We start from the raw sequence: 11,635 nt of genomic DNA, 5'->3' as shown, positions 1-11,635 counted from the left end.
GTTATAATAAAAATATTAAGTTTAATCTTTTAGATGAAAGTGGGGTTTTAAAATATTTATTTGAGTGGATTTAATGATCAAATACTATTATAATAAAAAATATTAAGTTTAATCTTAAAATGATACGTATATCTTTATAAATTTTAATAATTAAATATTTATAAAATTAAATTATTTAATTTTTATTTTTATTTTTATTTAGAAGTGATGCACAGCGACACTCTTTTGCCCGCCAACGCTCGGTCCTCCTACAAGCAACGGTGGGAGGAGACGCGGAGGCCGAATGCCGCAAAACTTCGGCGACTGGAGCAGCAGATGCGGAGGCCCGCAAAACTCCGGCGACTGGAGCAGCAGATGGAGAAAAGATTGAATGAGTCAATGGGAAGTTTTTATAGTGCGTAAGATTTTATTTACTTTCGGTTGGAGGATAAAATTTTAATTTTTTAGTTTAACATATTGGAAAAATTTTAATTATTGTTTGATAATTTGTACACCTTCATACGTTGGTTTTGTTTTTTTTATTAAACCTTTTTCACGTGAGAACAAAAACAAAACCACTTTACAAAATTATAGATTTAACAGAAAACAATTCAATTATCAATAACGTTTGTTTTTTGTACACCTTCATACGTTTGGTTTGGTTTGGTTTTTTTTGTACACCTTCATACGGTTGTTTTGGTTTTTTTTTTTTAAATCTTTTTTACGTGAGAACATAAACAAAACCACTTTGTCCAGAAATATATATGTTTACAAAATTATAAATTTAACAGAAAACAATTCAATTATCAATAACATGGCAAGAGGATCTTGGGTGTTGGACCCTAAAGTAGCTAGAGGTTTAACATTGCACTGGAGATGGCTCTTCAGGTGGGAAATCCTATCATCTAGGCTCTCTAGACAAGAACATTGGTAACATTGGGCATTCATGATATCATTCAAAGATAATGGCGTTCCTCTCCTCATGTTTCTCCTTCAGGACCCTGCCCATGAGGGTTTTCATCTGCCAATGAAGAGTAATGGATTTTAGGTATTGTTTCCATATTCTCGTGGTGTGACCAAAGTCAAGAACCCCAGTGAACTACCTCCTCAAAGATTTTAGAATCTGAAAAATCTTGTTGGTCATTGGTTGTGAGGGTCTTGAGATGGTGAAGGGGTATTTCAATGGAATATGGCCGCAACCTGCTGAGCCTGGGACTAGGCTCGTGTTTTACTTTTGGGGCCACATCCACCTCCCCGTCGACAATTGCACATGTGTTTCTAAGGTTTGATGCACAGGAAAGGGAAACAACAATTATAGAGATCAAGAGTCAAAACTAGCGGAGAAATTACAGAAATAGGGAACATTAGGAGGAAGACTAAAATGAAGGTTTGGGGGGGCTAGTTAGATAATACCAGCACAGGACAATAAGACAAAGAGGCAAGGTAGCAGATAAAATTCCTTAGGTAAGGGAGGGCTTCTAACAATTACTGAAACATTTCGGACTAGAATGATAGTTATCAAAAACTACTATATAACAAAATAGATTGAACTCATTAAATTCAAGGCCAAAATTTTTTTGAACAAAGCTAAGAGTGTAAGGAAGTACCCCAAAGAAAGTTGTTCATGCTATCAAGACTTGTGAATGTTGTAGAGCTAAAGATAGGGTAACAACAGCTACAACAAAAAACAACAACTTTGGAAGAAACCACAATATTCAGTGAGAAATATTGTTTGAACATCCGACATTGCCATTTAATTTTCCATCATGTTTTCTCTATGAGCACCAAGTTGTCGAGACTCCATCAACTTGTCACCTACATTCTTTGACCACCACAACTACATTGTCTGTCATGAGTAGGCATATTTCAGAAGGAAAAAACAAGAAGAAAAATCCCCAAATCTACATGGAATTTGTCATGCACGGGCCTCTCAGCATTGGAAGACCCCAAAATAAATCCCACTCGTGAAGGGGGAAGGGAAGTAACACAACATAAAAGTCACAAAGGGTAAGCTCTACAATTAGAGCCGAAACAAAGTATGAATTTCCATGTCCATAAATTATGAAAGAAACAATCACATACTTAGTACATAGGGAAAGTTAGCATTGTCAATCCCTAAATTATTTGTAAGGCAAAGGTAGCAAACTCACCCCTAATCTCTTGCATTTTCTAGTTAAACAACCTGTTTGATAATCTTTTCATTATTATTATAAAGTCAAAACTCTCAATTAACATGAAATCCTAGTCACCCAATTACACATTATTAGAATCACTTATCATAACCTCCATAAGTTGTTGTGGGATATCAAGAGATTTAACACATTCATAGAATCACTTATCCTAACCTCCATAGGTTGTGGGAAATGAAGAGATTTAACAATAAATGCTCTTTGAAAATATATAATATTTTAGATTATTTTATATATTTTAAGTATAAAATATTATGGCAATAGCTTTGGGAAGAAAGTGGATTTTTAAAATATCTTATAACATTTTTTCTGTAGTTAAAATTAAATATTAAAAAATATAATATATTATTATATTTTAATATAAATTTATATTTTATAAATATAATATTTGAATGGGTTTAACAATTACAATGCATTAAATAGCTCTTAGTTTATTCAGTCGCCACACATCTAACCCTCTGCTAGACGATCCTTACGAACGAGGAGATGACACCTCGCTACGTTGAGCTTTGCTTCTTCTTCATCACTCTCGGGATGCTTTTGTTTCTCCAGTCTGCGCTCTCCTATGACCACAGCTGCCCGAAAGCCGGGAGCGTCTACAGCACCAGAGTCTCCTCCGCTGTCGGAGTTGAACACAAAAGAGCGTGGAAGGCGAGAGGGAGTGCATGGAGGTTGGAAGTGGTGCACAGGGACACTCTGCTGCCCGCCAACGCTCGCCCATCGTTCGAGCGACGGTGGGAGGAGACGCGGAAGCGGGATGCAGCAAGAATTCGGGGACTAGAGCAGCAGATAGAGAGGAGATTGAACAAGTCGGCGGGAAGCTATGCAAAGGTGGCGGAAGATTTAGGGGCCGGTGTCGTGTCGGGACTGGAGTCGGGTATGGGCGATTACTTCACGCGCATAGGCGTGGGAACGCCGGCGATGGCGCAATACATGGTGATCGGCACGGGCACCGACGTGACGTGGATTCAGTGCATGCCGTGTAGCAAGTGTTACCCGCAGATGGATCCCATTTTCAACCCCTACTTCTCAGCTTCCTTCTCCGCTTTAAGCTGCAACTCCGCCGCGTGCAGTCAGCTTGGCGTCCAAGGCTGCTCTCGTGGCGACGGCTGCATCTACAGAGTCGACTACCTCGACGGCTCCTACACCACTGGGGTCATGGCCACTGAGACGCTGACATTCGACAACTTATATATCTATAACGTGGCCATCGGCTGCGGCCACTACAACACCGGCCTCTTCGTAGGGGCAGCGGGGATTCTGGGCCTCGGGGCCGGGCCGCTATCTCTCCCCTCGCAGCTCGGGACACAGCTGGACGGCGTATTTTCGTACTGCCTCGTTGACCGGTATTCCAAGTCATCCGGCACGCTCGAATTCGGGGCGCAATACGTTCCCCAAAATTCCTTCTTCACGCCCATGGCAAGAAACTCCCTTCTTCCTCCCTTCTATTATCTCTCCCTCGCCAGCATCAGCCTCGGCTGCACTTTCTTCAAGTCCATGCAGGACGTCTTCTCCATCGACGACACGTCGGGCCGTGGGGGTGTCATCCTCGACGCCGGCACTACCCTCACCTACCTCCAGAGGCCTGCCTACGAAGCAGTGAGGGACGCTTTCATTGCGCGTACCCAACATCTTACCAGAGCCAAGGGGACCTCCCTCTTCGACACCTGCTACGATCTGTCGGACCAACATGATTCCGTCATGGTTCCCGGAGTGGACTTCCACTTCTGCAACGGGAACACCTTATCTCTCCCGGCTAACAATTATATGGTTCCAGTGGATAACATGGGTACTCATTGCTTTGCCTTTGCGCCCACCGACTCTGGTATCTCTATCATGGGGAATATTCAGCAGCAGCATATTGGGGTTTCCTACGATACTTACAACAGTCGAATTGGCTTCGCCCTCGATCAGTGCTGATGCGGAATCTTCTGCTGTTACTTATGTATATTATGGTCTATTTCGAAGGGAATTATAAATAATAATGGTCAACCTTGTACAATCAGTGAATGGTAGAATTTGAAATATTTTGGATATTTGATCGATAGTATTAGCTGCTATTTATCAGATTTCAAAAAATATTATTCCAAAGTCTGCATTCTAGACCATCCATCTCCGAAAATCCATATGAGATTATGGAGGTTTGCTATATGTAATTTATATGCGATTATGGAGGTTTGCTCTATGTAATTTTTACTGTGTTTTAATGTGAAATTATTACTATAGGTTTGTTATCGCAGGAATCTGATTATTAGAATATCATTTATTGATTATATTTAGATTGATTCTGGAAGAGTTTATTAGATTTTTATTTGGTTTAAAAAATTAAAATTTTGATTTTTTATTACAATAAATGTTATTATAATATATAAAAAAAATTAATTATTAATAAATAATATATATCAATAATTTAAGATTTATTAATGAATTATATATGTTAATAATTTATGGTTTGGTATTTTGCTGTTATTTATTGGATTTCAAAAAATATTCTAAAGTTTGTAATTTTGATTATTTACATTTAAAAATTTATATGAGATTATGGAGATTTGCTATATGTAATCATTTTACTGTATGTATGTTTTAATGTGAAAGTATTATTATATGCTTGTTATATAGTAGGAGTTTGGTTATTAGATTACAATTTAATGATTATATTTGAATTGATTTTTGAAGAGATTATTAGGCTTTTATTTGGTTTATATATATAATTTATGATTTAAGGGAGTTGGTTTAGGGAAGTGAGATATTGTTAAATGAAGCATCTATTTTTCCAGATTTATTACAATGAAATTATATATTTTTATGAAAATTTAGATATTATCAACAAAATTGTTACTAATATTTATTAAAATTTAGAAATTTCATATACCTTGAGTAAAGACATAAACATTTAGTTAACATTTTAAAATTTTTAAAATTCTATCATCTTAAGAAATGGTGTAGTGTTTAAAACTATGTGGGAGATTTTGTATTTTCTACATTTATAAAAACACTAGCTCAAAAACCTCAACTTACTCTTGAGATTTAAAAAATTATATTCAACCTTGACTCTGTTTATTTGAGATTTCAATTTGTAACAACATTAACATTTCAGGTTGTAGTTTGATCGAACTTGATATTGCTCATAATGATCAATATGATATGTAATTGGTAAAATATAATTATATTAGGTGTGTGACATGACATCAAAGATGAATAGCCTTGCAATTATTACTATAGGTTTGTTATTGCAGGAATCTGATTATTAGAATATCATTTATTGATTATATTTAGATTGATTCTTGAAGAGTTTATTAGATTTTTATTTGGTTTAAAAAATTAAAATTTTGATTTTTTTATTACAATAAATGTTATTATAATATAAAAATATTTTTAATTATTAATAAATAATATATATCAATAATTTAAGATTTATTAATGAATTATATATGTTAATAATTTATGGTTTGGTATTCTGCTGTTATTTATTGTATTTCAAAAAATATTCTAAAGTTTGTAATTTTGATTATTTACATTTAAAAAATTATATGAGATTATGGAGATTTGCTATATGTAATCATTTTACTGTATGTATGTTTTAATGTGAAAGTATTATTATATGTTTGTTATAGTAGGAGTTTGGTTATTAGATTACAATTTATGATTACATTTGAATTGATTTTTGAAGAGATTATTAGGCTTTTATTTGGTTTATATATATATAATTTATGATTTAAGGGAGTTGGTTTAGGGAAGTGAGATATTGTTAAATGAAGCATCTATTTTTCCAGATTTATTACAATGAGATTATATATTTTTATGAAAATTTAGATATTATCAACAAAATTGTTACTAATATTTATTAAAATTTAGAAATTTCATATACCTTGAGTAAAAACATAAACATTTAGTTAACATTTTAAAAGTTTTAAAATTCTATCATCTTAAAAAATGGTGTAGTGTTTAAGACTATGGGGGAGATTTTGTCTTTTCTACATTTATAAAAACACTAGCTCAAAGACCTCAACTTACTCTCTAGATTTAAAAAATTATATACCTTGACTTTGTTTTTTTGGGATTTCAATTTGTAACGACATTAACATTTCATGTTGTAGTTTGATCAAACTTAATATTGCTAATAATGATCAATATGGTATGGAATTGGTAAAATATAATTTTATTAGGTGGATGACATGACACTCAAAGATGAATAGCCTTGCAAATTATTAAAAAGTTTTTATTGGGCAGTTAGTGCAAGACTTATGAGTATTGTGCTTTTGATTGGTGTCTAAAATTTATGACTGATGTGTTTTTGATTGGTGTATAAAATTTCAAATTTTTTTTTGTTTTTTCTATTTTTTTAGTTGGGTTAGTGAAACATCTCTTTGGGATTGAACTTTTAATTACATTGATACACAAAAACTTGCCAATATGTTTTTTTGGCAATTGTGTTACCACCTACCAACTTCTTTCCTAAAATTTAATATATTATAATTTTGTATTTATAAAATTTAAACTATCATAAAATTTTAATTATTTTTTAATAGTTAATCATTTTCATTTTTATAGTCCCACCATGGGAGTCCGGTGGGACCGACTCCTCTGTATCTATCACGGGGAACATTCAGCAGCAGCATCATATTGGAGTTTCCTTCGATTCTACAACTCTCTCATTGGTTTTGCTCTCAATCACTGCTGATGCGGATACTGCTTTCTGTATATGATGGTCTATTTCTCAAAGAAATTATAATAATAATGGTCAAGCTTGTACATTCAGTGAGTTGTAGAATTTGAAATATTTTAGATATTTGATTAATTGTACTTAAATTTTATTTATCAGATTTCCAAAATAATATACAACTATAAACAAAGGACGATATGCTATTATAAAATAGCTATTATAAAATATTGTTACATGCTTTTATGAAAGTTTGTTACATGTAATCTGTTTATTGCATACTTGAATATGTAAAAGTGTTACTATATGTTTGTTATAGCTAGAGTGTGATTATTAGCTTACAATTTACTGATTATATATTTAGATTGATTTATACAGTTTAAACAAAGGATGATATGTCATTATGGAAGTTTGAGTTTGAATTTTTTTTATTTTTTTATTTTTAAATCATTTTTCTTAAAATTTAAAATATTCACATTTTATTGTATTTATTTTTTTTAATACATTTATAATTATTTTATACATTTTTTTTACAGTTTAATATTGTTTTTATAATAATATTTCTTTTTTAAATTTTAAAATATTCAAATTTGAGTGAGTTGGCATATAGTGAGATGTGGATTAGGTGATGGTTAAAATTAGTTATCTAGTAGAGTGCGACTCTAATGTCTGTCAGTTCACTGATCTCAATTGATCTCTAGTTTTATAATAAAGATAGACTTGAGTTTAGTTGAGTATTTGACTTTTTATATACATCAACAATTGTTATTTTTAGCCCTAGTAGGTCATGCAATTCGAATTGCCTATTGAAATTAGATGAAGGCATAATTATAATTCATTATTGTACAACAGATTTTGGTAGAGAAATCTTGTGTCTTTTGTGATCAATTTGCTCTCATTAGTTACAGTTGCAAGGTTTCAAGGAATTTCTACATGTTATCAAAGCAGAAAGCAAGATAGAGACCGAGTTCCTTGATCAAATTCAAAGTACATTAAAAAGAAGATCAGTTAGCGTAGGAATTCTACAAGTGTTGGAATCACATCATTCTCTAGTTTGAGGATAGAGCAGACCCTAGAAGGGACTTCAAAATTTTGTGCATGGAAGGGTAGAATGGAGGTTGTGTTCAATGTTCTAAAAATCGGAACCGATGACCGGACCGGTCCACCTAATGAACCAGGTTTTGAACCAGGTTTTGAACCAGGACTGGTCAGGTCTAAACGAACCGGCGTAAAAAAATACATTAAATAATTAATTTTTAATGAAAAAAACTAATTTTAAGATTTAAAACAATGATTCCAAGCCAATAGAAACAAAATGTGCAAGGTTTGCTCATCTATATACCATGTAAAGGTGAATATATCAAAATGGCCTCCAGAGTCCAAAAATAATGCTCTAAGTTATGGGGTCACTAAACTACTACAAGTCTATATATCAATGATCAACAACATGATCACTCCTCATCATGATCAAACTCATCACCACTACTACACAAGAGATCATCAACATGAGCTACATAAATAATATGCCTCCGAGTTTGAGGACTCCTAAAACTCCTCTACAACTTTAGTAGTAGCAAAAATAGACATCAAAACTACAAATCATTGATCAACATGGTCACTCATGAAACTCATCATTGATTCAACGCTACTATAAATACATAAACATCATCAACAAGAGATACATGAACATCATCTAGCTCAAAGTCTTCAGACTTGGATTGCTCAACCTTATAACATGATAGAAATTGAAAAGGTTTAACATGCCTAACCAATGATTTTGGTTTGAGTGAAGGGTTCATCTCCTCAACCTTATAATGTGGTAGAAAAAGATTAGCATGCCTAACCAGTTGTTTTCCTTTGAGTGAAGGGTGCATTCTTGTTAAGGCCATGGTAGAGGAGTTCAACAATCAATACCACCAACATCAACAAAGTTCAACAATCAATGCCACCATGATCAAGGTTCTTAAAGAGCTTCATGCTCTTGATCAAATTCCAATCTCATACCCTCACACATGATAGAATCAAATGGAAACATTGAAAACCCCCAAACCATGAAATCCTGAAAACCATTAAGTCTGTTGAATTTTGAGTGAAATCTAAAATTCTAGTTTCTACATATGAAATCCAACGAGGTTGAAATCACTCTCAAACATCCTAAGTCATTTCATGGTAATGTTAAAAATTTAAGTAAAAAGATGAAAATGAAAATTAAAGGAAATATCACTTTTACTTTAAGAATTTAACATTATCATTAATTGCCAACATTGTTAGGGTTGAGATGTGTCAGGAAAATGAGAGGGTAGGCATGATTTTCTTGGAGGGACTATTCTTGGAGGAAAACAACCCCAAATTTCCCTCAAACCGGCTTCAAAACTCACAAAAATGCATTTTGTGGGGGTTATAGTTGCCTTGGCAATAAACCGGTCGGTTTAGGACAAAACCGGTTCGTTTGACCACAAACCAGCCAAACCGGCCAGTTAGGACCAGTTAGGGCAAAACAAATGCGACATGAGAAGGTAGACCGGGTTTTTAAGCCAGTTTGACCCGGTGGGCTTGTTAACCGGTCGGTTTGACCGATTACTGGTTCAGACTGGCCAGTTTTTAAAGCATTGGTTGTGTTAGATGATAATGGAGTTTTGGAATACATCAAGATTGATATTCCTCAACCTTTTGCATTATATTCACTACAATTGGCTCAATGGAAGAAGGACATTGCCAAAGCTAGGAGGATGATCCTAGAAGGATTCAAAGAGCATATTGTTCCAAATTTGCATGGGAAGAATACAACATTCAAGATGTGGAAGGCCCTTACTAATATGGTTTAAAGCAGTAGTGATGCTAGAAAACTCACTTTGAAGGACAAATTGAGGAACATTTGAATGGGAAAGAATGAGCCCATTGTTACATATCTATCCAGGTTTTCTCAAGTGAGGTATGACCTTGGAGGTGTTGGAGAGACAGTTCCACCAACAAATCTTGTGAGCCTTACTCTTCTTTGGATTCCCAAATCTTGGCATAGTTTCCAAGTTGCAATAAATGGAAGAGATAAACTCCCTCATTGGGATAGGTTGTGGTCAAATCTTGTGCGAGAAGAGATAAGGAGGAATACAAGGGATGGAGTCTTAGCTAGGACTGATGATGGGGAGAACTTTTCTTTGGATGGAAATGAGAAGAAAGCCAAGGGCAAGAAAGCCCAAGGCAAGACTGAATCTATTCATAATGGAGGAAAAAAAGAAGAAGAATCTTTGCAAGATAAAGTGTTTTCATTGTCATGAATTTGGAAATTATGCTACAAAATGTACAAACAAGAAATCCAACAAGCATGTTGTAGCAACAATAAGAGGCGAAGCATTCTCTTCTCAGTTTGAATTGGATTTCTCTTTGATAGCTTACATGGAAAGATCAGTTCAAGGTAGTGTGTGGTATATTGATTCAGGGGCTTCATTCCATATGACAAGGAATACAGATTTCTTCAATAGTTTGGAGGAGAAAGACATGCAATTCCATATCGAGCTGCGAGATGATGGCAGATACATGACCAAAGGAGTTAGTACAGTTAGCTTTAGGAGGGAGTCTAGATCTCATCTCCATCTTAAGAATGTGATGTATGTTCCAATATTGAAGAAAAAACTTATATCAGTAGCATTCCTAGAGGAAAAAGGGTATGATGTAGTATTCAACAAAGGGAAGGCCTACCTCAAGCATTTTGCTTCAAGACAAGTCAAGCAGATTGGTGTCAGGATCAAGAACCTCTACAAATTGGAGGTTGATGCATGTGCAACCTTGAGCAGCAAGGGAAAAAAAATTTAGGGTCGAGACGTTGGAGAGCTCTAGCACATGCACATGGGACATCTACATCATAGAGCATTGAAGATACTTCAACAAATTGCCATTGGGATACCACAGTGCACCCTTCATCAGCATTATGTGTGCAAGGGATGCACTTTTGGAAAGTATGCCAAATCTTCCTTTTAGGGCCAAGATAGAAAAGATGGAGTTGTTTTGGAGAGACTTCATTCAGATGTTTGTGTCCCCATCTCCACAGTTTCAATTGCCAAACATAGGTACTATGTGATATTCATTGATGATTTTTCTCGTAAGTGTTGGATTTATTTCATGAAGAAGAAAGATGAGGTATATTCCAATTTTATGGAATTCGAAACCATAGTGGAGAATGAGATAGGGAAGAAAATCAAGTCCATAAGGAGTGATAATGGAGGATAGTATGTATCTTAAGGGAGGTGTCATCAATTCAATGCATCTCCTAGACCACAAGGTTTCACAGCACACACCATATGAGACGAATCATCAAGTAAATGCATCTACCCGACCATAAGGTCTCATAGCACACAGTCTAAAGGAGAAATCACCAAATCAATGCATCTCCAAGGCCACAAGGTCTCACAGCAAACAACCTTTGGGAGGAATCGTCAAATCAATGCAGCTCCCGAACCACAAGGTCTCACGCCACACATCCTATGGGAGGAATCATGATGTTATGTAATCAATGCTCCATCTCAAAGGGATTCTTAGCCACTCCAATTTCTTCACATAAACATCAGCAACTAGTTCAACAGCAAAAATGTAGCCATGATGGATCTTAGTAATTTATCTAACATTTCAGCAAACAACAATATCCATATTGTTCATAAAGCTTTATCTAGAACTTCTCATAGAAGCAAATATTAGTAACCATAGTCGAATCCAAGAAAGAATAAGTGGCTTCTTATAGAAGCAAATATCAACAACTTGTTCATCAGCAAAAACAAAAGATCAAATAGATTAGCAACTAGCTTCACAAATCAAC

The 11,635-nt window shown here is 34.7% G+C and overlaps 1 pseudogene; it reads left to right on the top strand.

The window, feature by feature from the left end:
• The first annotated feature begins 2,635 nt into the window (after positions 1 to 2,635).
• LOC149207940 (protein ASPARTIC PROTEASE IN GUARD CELL 2 pseudogene) lies at positions 2,636 to 4,402 on the top strand (annotated as a pseudogene).
• The last annotated feature ends 7,233 nt before the right edge of the window (positions 4,403 to 11,635 follow it).

This window comes from Pinus tabuliformis, chromosome 1_2 (genome assembly GCF_031772625.1).
Source record: "Pinus tabuliformis cultivar Carrire ecotype Pingquan chromosome 1_2, CPIR1, whole genome shotgun sequence".
Taxonomy (NCBI): Eukaryota; Viridiplantae; Streptophyta; class Pinopsida; order Pinales; family Pinaceae; genus Pinus; species Pinus tabuliformis.
This window is presented reverse-complemented; position numbering and strand designations above follow the sequence as displayed.